Source organism: Ambystoma mexicanum, chromosome 4q, assembly GCF_040938575.1.
Source record: "Ambystoma mexicanum isolate Mex_15411 chromosome 4q, UKY_AmexF1_1, whole genome shotgun sequence".
NCBI classification, from domain to species: Eukaryota; Metazoa; Chordata; class Amphibia; order Caudata; family Ambystomatidae; genus Ambystoma; species Ambystoma mexicanum.
In genome coordinates, this window is record NC_090928.1 from 506,483,382 (window position 1) to 506,497,515 (window position 14,134).

The window sequence follows — 14,134 nt, forward strand, 5'->3', positions numbered from 1 at the left end:
CCTGTGTTAAAAAACTGCAGATTTTGCAAAATGATCCAGTTAGAGACATCAAAAAATTCCGAAACTCAAGCACATATCAGAATATAGATGAGAATTGCACTGGCTCCCAGTGGAAGCTAGAATAGAATTCTAAATCAACCCCATGACCCACAAGTGTTTGTTCGGAGATGCGCCAGGATACTTGAAAACATGCATCACCATCCAGAACTGTGCCAGGATTACTAGGTCTAAGGATTGTATGCCCCAGATTTCGACAGGCTAAAGGATTAGAACGGTCACACCCAGTAAAATCTGCTGTAGCATGGAACAAATGACTGAAAATCCTTTGTTGTGAAGGATATCTGTCTGTCTTTAAAAAAGCCTTAACAACCTTTTTATTATTATTATTATTATTATTATTATTATTTATTATTATTTTCCTAGGTTTTTATCCCTGCCTTATGGACTTTTCCTCTGTCTTTCATCTTTACTTCCTGTCTGATCTGTCCTCTCCACGCCAGGATGCCTATGGTCTACGGCACGTTAGAAATAAATACATAAATGAATCAATACAAATAAATAAATAATTGCTCTGAGTAAGTGCAGCCAGGGCAGTGCGGCTCTGGGTAAGTGCAAGGAGGCAGGGCACAATTACAGCACTAAGTGTGCGGTAGGCCTGGAGGCAGTGCAGGGGAGATTGATCATGGAGAAACCTGGTACCCACTAGGCTCTGAGGATCGCCAAGCAACCAATCAGTGCAGGACACAGGTAGGTCAGCAGGGGAGAGAGAGAAAAAGCAGAGGAGAAAAGAAAGGTCTTGAGCTGCTTCCGGAACTTCAATGGTCTAGCTCAAGTTTGAGAGAGCGTGGGACGCCATTCCAGAGGGAGGCACCTGCAGAAGAGAGATCTCCCCTCCACTCTCTGCCTGGAGAAGTGTCTGACCCTCAGAAAGTTTGAGGTAGCTCAGCGAAGGGCTCAAGAAGGAAGGTATTTTGGAAGAGAAAGTTTAATATAGTGTGGGCTCTAGCCCCAGAAAGCCTTGTGGACAATACAGAGGGTCTTGAACTTGAGCCTTGGTGCCACGGGGAGCCATTGGAGAAATGTCAGAGCTGGAGAGATGCAGCCCCTGGGCTTGCGGCCAAGGACAAGTCTCACAGTACTGTTCTTTATTAGTTGCCGAGGGCAAAGAGTAGAGGAAGGCAGATTGAGAAAGAGGCTGTTGCAGTAGTCCAGCCTAGAGCGAACCAGGGCTCCAGAGACAGTGAACCTCTGGGGGAAAGTGAGAAAAGGAAGAACATCTGGCAAGGTATGTGATGTGAGCAGAGAAGTATAGAGTGGAGTCGAAGATGACATCAAGGTTTTTGCCTCATAGGAAGGCAAAGACAGAAGGCCCAAAGAGGGCAGCCAGAGTGAGAGATGGAAAGCGGGATCATTGGCATTAAGGCAGAGATCATTGGAGGCGCCCCAATACTGAATTGCGGATAGACAGTCAGGAATGAGTGAGGGAGAAGAGGAGGCTGAGGGGAACCTGAAAGAGAGCTGAGTGGCATCCGAATAAAACTGAAAGTTATAGTAGAAGGTAGAGATCAGGTGGGCCAAATGGGCCACATAAACATTGACAAACCAGGTTGAGAGGATAGAGCCAGGTGGAACACCACAACTGGAGAGAGATGTAGTAGGGAGAATGGACCCAAGTTGGACCTGGGAGGGTTGGTCCAGGAGGAAGGAGGTCAACAACTCCAGGGACTGATCCATGATGCCCAGGATTTCAAATAGTCATTTGATCAGGATGGCTTGATATACTATGCCGAAGGCAGAGGAAAGGTCAAGGACGATGAAGATTAATGAGCAGATCTTCATGGGTGATCAGGAGAGCGGTTTCTGTGCCTCTAGCTGCGCTGAAGTCGTACTGATGGTCATGGAGTTAACCAACAGATTCAGTGTGGAGTGTAAGCTGGCAGTTGACCAGCTTTTCCATGAGTTTGCCCAGGAAAGGAGTGATAGAGATCAGGCAATAGTTTGCTGGACAGGTAAAATCAGCGGAAGGCTTTTTAAGGAGGGTGTGCACAAGGGAGTGCTTGAGGAGAGAGGGGAAGGACCCAGTGGCAAAACAGTGATTGCAGAAATCAGCCAAGGCTGGAGTGAGGGTGTCAATGTGGTCCTCGAATGTTCTGGAGGAACAGGGAAGCACCTTTTTGGACAACACTTTTATAGATAGGACTTGTCTAGAAACATCGTCATGTATTGCCGGAGAAAAAGAGGAGAGGGAGAGGCGGCCTGAGGGGGGCTGTGAGAGGTAGAGGGAGAGGAAGCAGAGAGAGGACAGGATGTCCTGAGTTTTAGCTGTGAAGTGAGAAGCCAGAGCCATACAGAGGGTCTGGAAGAGAACAGGAGAGTTGGAAACTGCAGAAGGATTGGCCAGCTCCTTGCCGATCTTAAAGTGTTCAGCCATGTTGTTAGAGGCTGTAGAGACACGGCCTTGGATGTGTACTCTCTTCTTGGACAATCTGTAGAGTCTGTATTGCATTTGGAGTCAGCGGCAGGCCAGTTCGTCAGAGAATCCGCCCAAAGCCCTCCACTTCCTCTCAGCCGCCTGCCCTTGCGATCCAGGGCAGCAAGGTCAGCATTTTACCAAGAGTTGTACTTGGGGGTAGGCTTCAGACCGATTCTCATGACAGGGGCAAGGACATCCAAAGTGTTGGAGATGGAAAGATGAGAGGGCTGTGTCAGGGTGCGAGTCTGTCGCAGGCATTGGTTGAGCAGAGAGTGGTGGCAAAGGCATCCACTGACACATGCTTCATGAGCCAAATGACCGAGAAGGTAGGTGGCAGTGCTGAGGTAGGCTTAGCCTGCTGGACAGAGAGTTTCAAGTGAGCGGAGAGCAGAACGTGATCAGTCCAAGAGAGAGGAGTGCTGAGAGGAGAGGGTTAGAGAGGGGGATGTCTGAAGAGATAATAACAACCAGGGTGTGACCGTCAGAGTGTGTTGGACCAGAGGGTAGAATGGAAAGAGAAAGAGTATTGCAGAAGTTGCGGAGGAGCACAGAGGGGGGATAAGACACATCCAGGTGGATGGTGAGGTCTCCAAAGCATAGAATGTGAGAGGTAGAGGAAAGGAGAGAAGTGAAAAGGTCAGCCCACTCTGAGTGGAAGAGGGCAACCTGTCCAGGTGACCTGTAGATGGTGGCCACAGAGAGAGGCCAGGAGAGGTAGAGAGCCTGCAGACCAGGCATTCAAAGTAGGAGTAGGCCTCCATAGTAATGACAGAAGCAGGGACTCACTCTGGAAAGATCAGGACTACTCCACCTCTGGGTCAGTTGGTTCTGGGTCTTGGAGCCACCAGAGCATTGTTTGACAGCACAGCGAGAATTAAGAGACTAGTGATGTGGAGCATATTGTCACATTTCCCAGATTTCCGGGGTGGAGTACAGGCTTGAGGTGTACCCAGCAGAGGAGGTTGAGGAGCCCGAGAGTGGCCAGAGGTGTAAGCAGAAGGTGGCATAGTAGCCAGAGGAAGGTGCAAGAGAAGTGCAAGAGAAGTGCCGGAAGAAGGAGGTGGCAGAAGAGCCTGAGGGGTGGTAGGAGCAGTAGCAGGAGAAGAAAGGAAGTTGATGAGACATGGGAGGCGCCTATCGAAAAGGAGGCATTTGGGCTGAGGGCCCTCAACCAAGATGGTGCCATTCAAATATACATTAATTATCTTGGAGGAGTGGAAGGTGGCAACGAGGGCCTCCCACTGAATGCCACCATTAATGGGAGAGGAAGAGATTGGGGAGAGAGCCAAGGCCATATGAGGGTTCCATAGGTCTGTTGAGGAAATAACAAAGAGGATGTTGGTGACAGTCTGTTTAGAGGAAGCACTGATGTAGGTATCTTCGATAGGGAGCCCTGGGTTGGAGATCAGGATGTTCCTTTTGAACTTCTTCCTAACAGACTTAGTGAGAGGGAAACGATAGGAGAGAGAGTAGCATTTAGAGCAGATGGGAGAAACAGAGACCACCATAGGGGGTGCAAGGTGGAAAGTAGGAGGAGGGAGGGAGTGAGAGCGAGAATGGAGAGATGCACAGCCCAGCACCATACAGCACAGTATACGCAGAGGGGGGGTGAATGTCACAAAGAAGGGAGCACACAGGAGGAGCAGACAGCTAACACACAACAGTAGAAATGTTTCCCTCATCTAGGTGGGGACCTAGGGAGTGGGAGAGAGACAAATGGGACAAATGGGACACAGTTCACAGCACAACAGTAACCAGGGATGATTGGGGACCTAGAGAGTGGGACCGATTCTTATCTGCCAAGTGTCTCTTCTATGGAAGCTGGCCGCATTTTGCCTTAGGTTTGCCGATGTGCATGAACCTTTAACTTGCAGAATGCCAGCCATCAAATACCAGCTGCAGGCATGCTAAGGAAGCAGTGGCATGAAACCATTACCAATTGGTTGGCAAGCGCCAAAGACCCAAAAGGCTTTGTCAGGCTGAAGTAAACTGCTCTCCAAGGCACATGTACGCATACTTACACGCCCTGCATTTGATCATGAAGATGGGATTAGCTGCCAGGGAACCAGAATGTTAACTACAGGAATGCTGAATCTGCAGATTTGATACCAATAGGAGCGATGCAAAGCGCCGGAAGAAGAGGTGGTATGCGTCAAATGGGTGGGCCGGGCAGTAATGCATCAAGCTTGGATGGTCCTGTAAATTCATGCACCCCAGATGTACCGTTAGGAAGTGCATTTTAATGTAACAGACTAAGGGCCTGATTTATAAAGCCCTGTTCAATGGGGTTTTCCCATTCAAAAGTGTTTTTGTAAATCAGGCCCTAAATACATTTTCTTTACGAGTTTCAGTGTGTAAAACTGTATTAAAAGTTGTCTGTGCTCTGAACCACATTTTTGGGATGGGGATACTATGCAGGTTTCCCAACCAGTTTCTGCACAGATGTATGGAAAAACAACTGCAGGTTTCTGCACCTCCTTCCTCATTCAGTGGAATTCTAAAGACGAACAAAAGGTTTATAGTACCTGGGTTAAACATGTAAGTTGAACTTCAAAAGACGTGTTACAGAAACTTTGCACAAGTACATTTAGCCCTCGTGTATAAAGAACATATTCTTTTAAAACTTGTTTTCTCTAGAGCTAGGGCCTGATTTGCAACGCGTTTCCCAATGCGGTTTTCCCAGTCAACAACACTTTTGTAAATCAGTCCCGAGACTTTTGCCTATGTGCAAAAATACAGTGAAAGAATACATGTTTTGCACTAATGCAATTTGTGCCGTATTGCTAATTGCACTGCATCGGTGCAAAGATTCTGTAATACTGTTCTACATCGACAGGTTAACAAAGCCAAAGGAAACCAATGATGAGATGTACATTATTACAATTTCCATGGCTAGGCCTGATTAACAGGGATATAATCACATTGGCACCAGTGCAAATACAGTGCTGATGGGATTATGCAGGTTCTGATATGTTTGCGCATGCGCATCGTCGCTGTGCAAACCACCCGCAACATAGCAATAATGGAGAAGACTTGAGATTGCGTTAGTGTAGTTTAACTCAATCTATTCACACAGCACTATGCCGCGGTTATGCACTGAAGGACAACCTAACTATTGCAATAGAGGACTGCCAGGTATTCAATATCGCTCCTCTTGTAAATTATACAATTGAGACATGGGGCAGGATTTACAAAAGTTTTTCCAATGGAGCAATCCCATTGAAAAACGTTTTGTAAATCGGCAATTGTTTTGTATTGAGGTCACAATCAGTAGAGAAGTTGGAATAAACTCGACAGATTTTTTTTATTATAGAAAAGGAAGACACCTGGAACCTAGAACGGAAGTTGTATACTAAAAGCAACTAAGAGAAATAACCGAGGGTTAACATCTCATGAACTGAAGCAAATAACGCATTTGGATTCGTAATAGCCGTGTTTTCATAACGAAATTGAGTATTTGGCACAATCGGAGTTGGTTTTTCCCAATTTCCGACCTGCTTTTGTAAAGACGAGTTTGCAAAGGATTTTGCTTTAAGTCAAAATACAGACATTTCAAACGTATTTCAGACTCAAGCTCTGAAGGGCTTTTCACAGATCCCTTGATCTATTTACAAGAGCTCCCCGGTGCACGAGAAGCGCTGTAGTGTGTTTGGGAGGGCAACTGTCTTCTTCCATTTCAAGTAGCTCTTTAATCTGTTTATTTAAAGGATTGGAAGTGTGTTACTTAACATCTTTGCTTTTAAGATTAAGGACATAGTTCCATCTTTGAAGGACACAGCAGTCAAGCCATGGTGACACATTACGGTGGTAGGTCTGATCCTTGAAACTGAATAAAGAAAAGTCAGTGGTACTTAATGGCAGTGCTTCTGTTTGGAAGCAGAATGCTTTAAAGCAGCAGGCAATCAAGAAACAAGCAACTTGTTTCTAATCAAGCACTTGTAAAATTGTTTAGAAAATGGCTACGAGGTTTTTTCTTCATTATTGAATGAGATGTTGTTATGGAAACGTGCTTGTGAGCTCCATATATTTTGTATATTTTGCCAACTTTATTTTTTGTGTAAAAAGCGAGAAAAAACAATTTACCATTTTAGCAGAATTTAAATACAAATATGCTAGGGAAAGTAGTAGTACATTTACAGTAAAATATACACAGGCAGTGGATTTTTTTTTTAGTATTATAACCCTCGGAATGTTCATGTAGTGTTCTCATGGATAATCTGTGGACTGTAAGAGCCAGAATGGTTCATGAGCAAAGAGCCTCCGAGTCGAGCAGAAAGGGCCTACAACCCCGTTGTTGTGGGCTCGCGCCTCTGGCCTATCTGGGCTGGTGGGAGGGCTAGAAGGAGGGAGCGGACTCCCAGGTAGGAAGCAACAGCGGGAGGAGAGGGGAAATAGATGTAAATGCGCTCAGAGCGCAAAGTTATTTCACAAGCCGCCAACTGTTCACAAACCACAAAGGCTATGCGGGCGCAGCACCAAAAGAAACACTTACCTGACTGAGGAACACAGAGCCAGTGATTCCTGGGCTAGCAAGATCAGCCAGCCACGTGGGACCTGGGAAAGCAACATCAAAGATGTACTCAGTCCCAGTTTAAGGTATGTATAGCTTGCACCAGTCTGTGTACACATGCAGCAGGCATCGTCAACCATCCATGCACTATAGAATGCAGCTCTGCTATGCATATACAGTCTAGCAGCTCGCACAGCCGTCCACACTAAAACACCTGGTGTGTTTGAACACTGCTGCCATTAGTATACAGCGACAACCTACAAAAAACAATGTTGGTCTAGCTGGGCACACATCGAGTCTAGCACTCTGTCCTGAACCACCAACAGCACCCGCCCACGTGCCTGACCTTACGGGCTGCTTACTGGAGCCTAGCCAGCCCTCCTTAGCCCTAATCTGGCAGAATGCACACACAAATCTTAAAGTTAACTCTTACAATCTCCGATACATGGACTTCGGTCTGTGAGGGCGTTCCAACCACAAAGCGCATTGAAGCCATACAAATGGTGAAGTGGTGCTATATAAATGAAGAAACAATACAATGCAATACAATATAGCCTACATATGTTTCAGATCACTACACTGCAATGCTGCTGGCAGCATGGCCCGTATTTAGAGAGAAATCCCTACGACCGCCAACCCTGTCTTACTTACTAATTTCATTACAGTGTACAAGCCCCTCTACTGAGAATGAACATCTTTGAAATAACCTGTTCTGTTGAATTTCTTCCTCTCTGGAGGGTGTCAAACTATGTTTTAGCTCACTACATACTTCAGAGAGGATAAATCCCGTTTGCATATCAGTCTGGTCCCAAATGCAAGGGCAGTCTTGCACGAAATGCTAGGCAATTCTCCTCTGAACAAGAGTACCATCAGCAACCTGAGACACGTGTTTCGGCCTTGTTTGTTCTTCTCATTGAGGCAAAGCAGTCTCTCTCTAGGGCACAGTGAGCATGGGGTCCATTCGTGGATTACCCACAGTGACTTAGGGTAAAACTCCAAGTTTTACACATTTCACAAGCGTGTGGGAGCCCCTCTACTGCAAACAAACATGGTTCAAATAACCTGCTCTATTGTATATCTTCCACTCTGGAAAATCTACAACCACATTTTAGCTCACAGCACCCTTCACAGAGAAGAAATATTCATTTGAATATCAGTCTGGTCTTACTCATCTGGGAGTCTGGCACAAAATTCTAGGCAAATCTCCTCTGAACAAGAGTAGCATACGCAACCCCAGACAAGTGTTTCAGACTTATTGGGCCTCCTCAGTGAGGTGAAGCTGAGCCTCTCTAAGGAACATTGAGCAAGGGGTCCACTTCTGGATTACCGTGGGTTACTTAGGATGAAACCGCAAGTTTTACAAAATTACAAAGGAGCGGGGGACCTTGTTCTATGGAATTTCTTCCACTCAGGAGGCTTTACAACCACGTTCTAGCTCAATACACCCTTCACAAAGGAGAAAAATCCATTTGCATATCAGTCTTTGTCCCACCCAAAAGGGAAGTCCAGCACCGAAAATGTTAGGCAAATCTCCACTGAATGTACCTGCGGGAAGTTATATATTGGGAGCACCATAAGAAAATTAAAGATAAGAATATTCGAACATATAAGAGCAATCAGAAACAAAGATCCAAGATCCCCCATCTCGGTACATATATTCACAAATCACCTGAACTTTATCATTTCTGATTTGAAAATCTTTGGCCTGGAGAAAGTGACTTTATCCCCGAGAGGAGGGAACAAAGACGATCTGTTGCGTAAAAACGAATGTAAATGGATTTGCATTATGGATACCTGCATCACAGGTTTAAATTGTGACACGGAAATGTATAAGTGGCTTTAAATAACCATCTATTATTTATGAAAATGTATATCTGGCTAAAACCAACTGTTTACTATTTATATATGAAGATGCTATGTCTGAATTGATTTGTCTACTATATAATATTTGGTTGTTAGATAATTCAATGATCGATGGGAAACCTAAGACAACTTAAAAAAACATTGTCTGCAAGGTTACAAGAAGGTAGCTTAAAATTTGCCTTTGAAATTAATTACAAAGAATTTGTCTATATTTAGAATACAAATAGAGATACATCTATGAAGTAGTTAAACCTAAACATAATAAATCATTAGAAAAGTATAATTTAGTTTCAAATTAAATAGATGTTTATTTAACAATAATTAGCCAAGTTAAAATGATCAAGCATGTAATTGTAATAATAAGCACCATCAGAATTTAGAGAAAATTATGGTTAATTCGCAGTATAAACTGAGTTCAGTGTAAAATTCACCATTTCAAAATGGCCGCCGGCACGTCTAAAACATGCGCAATGACGACATCGCGTCACGTTAGATCACGTGGACGTGGCGCGATGATGTAATCGCGGCACGATCGCAGCATAAATAGCAAGCAAAAGTAGAACAATGTCATCCATTCAATCGGGAAACCCACTACATCGCTTATCATGGCTGTTGGATCTTGAAATGAAAAGGAAACAAGGTAAGAGAATCAATTTAGCAGTTACAGGAACTAAGTAGAAATAGGTAAATGCAACCTTAACTGGCATCCTTTCTCCAAGCACTCTATAATGCAATATTTTTCTTTATTTTTTTTTTGTTTACCTTCTTCCCTTGAGCCACATTTTTCGTCTTTAACCATAAATTGGAACAAGAGGAAATATCTTTAAACTAAATGATCAAGCAAAACTGATTATCCATTGGAACTTGCCAAAACTATTTGGATGAATGTTAAAATCTATGATAGGGTGAGTCAAGGAAAACACTTATTTATTTTTGTTAAAAAGGCACGAAAAAACTGCAAATTCTTAAAGTATGCTATAAAGATTTATTTAAAATGTCATTTTGATTTTTTTCTTGTAGAATGCATTACCTCTCCTGATGAACCATTATTAAAAACAATGGGGAAACACGTGTCGAGAGAGACATAGTAAGGCATAGACATTTTCAAAACACTAAGGATTAAAATAAACCGATTTTGAAGAGCTACCAAAAAAAGGTGTGGAGGAAACACCTCATATCAATTTGTATCAAGGATTAGGTGTGAAGGAACACCTCATACCAATTTATAATAAGGGTTTGCATATAGCAATTTATGTGGAAACCTCACATTAATTTGTATCAAGGATCTGTGCATAACAATTTATGGGAAAATATAAGGTGTGAAGAAAACACCTAATTGGAAAATTCTCTGTTTGATCATCTTGTAACACATTGTGAAAAATAAAAGAAAAAATGGACTCACCTTTGAACACATTTTTTGAATAAGGTTGGTGCATTTGAGTAACCTCTCTAAATCTTTTTCTTATTTATATTGCACCTGTGTAGCAGCCACACAGTTTTGGAGAAACACTCATGCTGACAACATAGCACAATTATATTAAATTGTGCATGGAGTCCCCCTTTTTTTGTTTTTTACAACAAATTAGCGGTCGCCAAGGGAATACATCTTTTATTTGGCTGCAATAGTTTCCTCAAATCTCCACTGAACAAGAGTACCATTAGCAACCTCAGACACGTGTTTCGGGTTTGTTGGGCCTCCTTAGTGAGTTGAAGCTGAGCCTCTCTAGGGAATATCTGGTTGTGCCCCCCTCATCGTGATCACAACACACAGCTTGACATGTTGCCTTGCAGCGGTTATAATAGCCAATGATACTCCCTTTCAGTACCCTTACCCTCTTCATTCTTGCTGTAATAAGACTGATAAATGAGTAGCATTTCAAGACCAACATCAGCAGTCCACAACAAGGCTACTTGCTTTCTAGCATAGGTACGAAACACTCTTCATCATTAGCAGCCACGAGGAAGATGCACCAGTTATAGTATGAATTCAGGACACAGGTCATATCTAAACAGTGCACACAAACCAGAATAGACAGATGACTCAGATAATCTTCCGCGCAGAATGCAAAAATGCTCAAGCATGGATATATGAAACCAACTGAAGGCAAGGAGAAAGATACACCTACCATAGCATATATAGTGGATGAAGATTAGAAGCTACCAGGAGGGTGTGCGTATCCAGACAAATTGAGATTAGAAGAGGGGGATGGTTTTCAAGTAGGGTTGTCATTAGAGAGCAAATAAACAAGTGGTTGTGTTGTGCAATATATCAATGCTCACTATTATTATAGAGGTAGACACATTATGCCAGTGAAACTATGAGTGAAGCTGTTTTGAAGATCATACACTGAGAACACTTACATTATATTATTCCTGTATCAGGATCATAAATGGTAAATCAACAACCAAACCGGATGCACGTTAGAGCACAATTTTATTATTATGTGGTATTTCATATACAATAATAATAATAGTGAAGGAATCCCATTTTGCACTAACTAAGCAAATAACAAAGTGCTGTCTTTATCTATTACCAGGATGGAGTACATAAACTATCTACCGTTGAGATAGAGACGATTGACTGACAGTTCAAGAGGCTCAAAGATACTTCATTGATCTACAAGCTTTTATAAAATCTATTTATTCTTCTACAAAATATTTTTTCTAAAACATTCATATATATTAAGATTACAAAACATTAGTGGTTATATTGTTATTATGTTATTAACAATAGACAGGGGTGAACTGGATAGTGCAAAGACACTGGAGGTTGTCAACTTATTTGAAACAGATAGTGGTAGTCAGTTCACATTACTAAGAACTCAGCATTTGGTCGGTGTTTTATCCGCTAGCTCATCTTGTTCACATGTGCTAATACAAAAGGTTATGGTCTCAACATGTATCTGTTCATTGTCTCGGTAATAGTGAACATTCATCAGGAGATTTCACCATATGGTCACTTTATGTAGCAGTAATTAGAATATCACCAGGCTTTGGTAAGTATTTTGTTAACTCTTGATCTGTCAGAATAAAAACAAACAAAAATTGTGTAAACTATAAGTGCTAATGATCTATTGCAGTTCATAGATTGAACCTTGAACCTAAATTGCAGGTAGTTACCGGAACTGGTTCTGTGGGGACGAACAATGCTGGCTGTTATTGTTAGGAAGAGTTGTAGGTAGTCTTGCTTCAGGCAATCTGCAAAAACACATAATTGTAATGCTTTTATCGTCGCCATTTCAACTTTCGTGCTACTTGTCTCTACATTACTCAGCTAGAGACCTACGTTTGAGTGGTTTTAGAAAGCATGTTAAGTATGACCCACCTGGTGGCGGAGTCTTGTTTGGTCACTCTGGTCCAAAAGTCCAGATTGCGGTTTGGTTGGTTCTCAATCGTGGTTCTAAAATGGAATGAGGAGTGCATAGTATGTAAGAGCACTGTGGTATTGAAGTGACATGTTCTATTCACGATATTGGTTGATGGGTTATTTGTACCAACCGTGCGCTTGCACTTGGTGGCTCGGGGGTGCCTTGTGAAAAGTTTAGTCTAGTATCGAATGATGTGGTGATCACATTTCAGAGGGCCTCTGGGTCTTCAGTGTAGATACTATTGGGTGAGAGGGAAATATGAGATATCGCTTTGTCAATCATTTATATGCACTCTTGGTATGCTTGTGTAACAATGGTGCTTTAGCGAGTAATGGCTACTGCGACAATTGCGTGTACGCTGTCCCTTGTGTCCATGGACCAGACGCTGCAGTTCACTGTCACTGCACAGTGTCTGTTTGAGTGAATCAATCCCGTTTTTTGTTTTGGCCACCGTGCTGCTGCTGTTATTTATTTAGAAGATGAATCTGGCGGTTCTTTGATGCCGCTCGTCCTTCGCATACCATGTGCAGAGAGGACGCGTGTGGTTTCCATGGTGATGTAGCTTCTCTTGATGAGGCAGAGGACTGTGTCGATTGTTGATGTCTATCTGTTTGCCTCGCCATCTTTTAATAATTTCTCTACTAGGGTTGTTATAGTACAATAAATGCTTAGGCTGGTATGAGTGGCTGGGGAGAGAGTTGATCACTCGTCTTATCCTCGTTGTGTGAATGCTCACCGAATATGAAAGGCTCAGTGTCTTAGAAATCCAACTATGAAACCACCAGTATTAGATGACAATGCAATCTTCTCACTTGAGATTTTGTCCCTGTGTCCCTGTGGGCATATTGGATGTTTGTATTCACCAGTATTTATTTGTGATCTATGATCTTGTATAGTTACTGAAGTTATAGCTGACTTGCGGGTCCTCTCTTACCGCCTAGGTATGCCAGATATGGTCTAAATGGGAGGTGGTAAAGTGGGTGGATGCTCCGGTAATGATGGGGAGGTATTTGGCTGTTAATCTTTTATTGTATGCCATTCGATCGCTTTGTTGAGATCCTTAGAATCACTTTTCATTCTGTAAATAATTTCTTGTTCTCTCTTGAACAGTTTCTCTTCTTTATGCAGTTGGTTATTACCTTTTATGACTTGCATTACTGTCCATATGAAAGCCTTGTGGCCATGATTTGTCAATATAAAATGTTTCACCATAGGGGCTTGGTCTATTTTGTTTCTGAGACAGCTGCGGTGTTCAATGATACGTGTTTTGATTTTTCTGTTGGTTTTTACCATGTATGGTAAGCTGCAGCGGCATTTGATGAGGTATATCACGTGGTCTGTGTTGCAGTGAGAAAAATTCTTTTGCTGCCATTTTTTAGTTGTACATATGTAGATTTCTTTACTCTTGCTGGTAAACTTGCATACCCCACATCTACTGCATGGGTGATGTCCCATCAGGCTCAGACTGGACTATTTGGCAATAGGCCCATGGCCGAACCAAGTGGACCACTTTTTTGCCCAATGCAGGCCAGTTTGATGAGCTACTTCACTATGCGGCTAATATCTTTGTACAATGTTGCTGAATAAACTTTCACTAAAATGCACGATTTGCATAGCATTTTATAAAAAATCTCCCCCTTGGGGACTATTCAAACAGTATTACCAAAAAAATGAATGGTCCTTTGAATCGGTGGGCCACTGTTTCATTGTTGCTCGAGACAATTTTATGGCCCAGTTTGACGCTGTGCCCCGTGGTGGGGGTCATTCCCCATTGTGTAGTGATGCTTTGGGTGGTGGTGGGGTTTGTTTTTAGTTTACTGCTACTTACCCAGTTGCCTATTGAGGTGCTTTTTTATAGGCAAAAATCGGGGGTTGGAGTCGAGTCTTTGCAGTCTTGAAGACTTCCCAATGTTTTTGTAT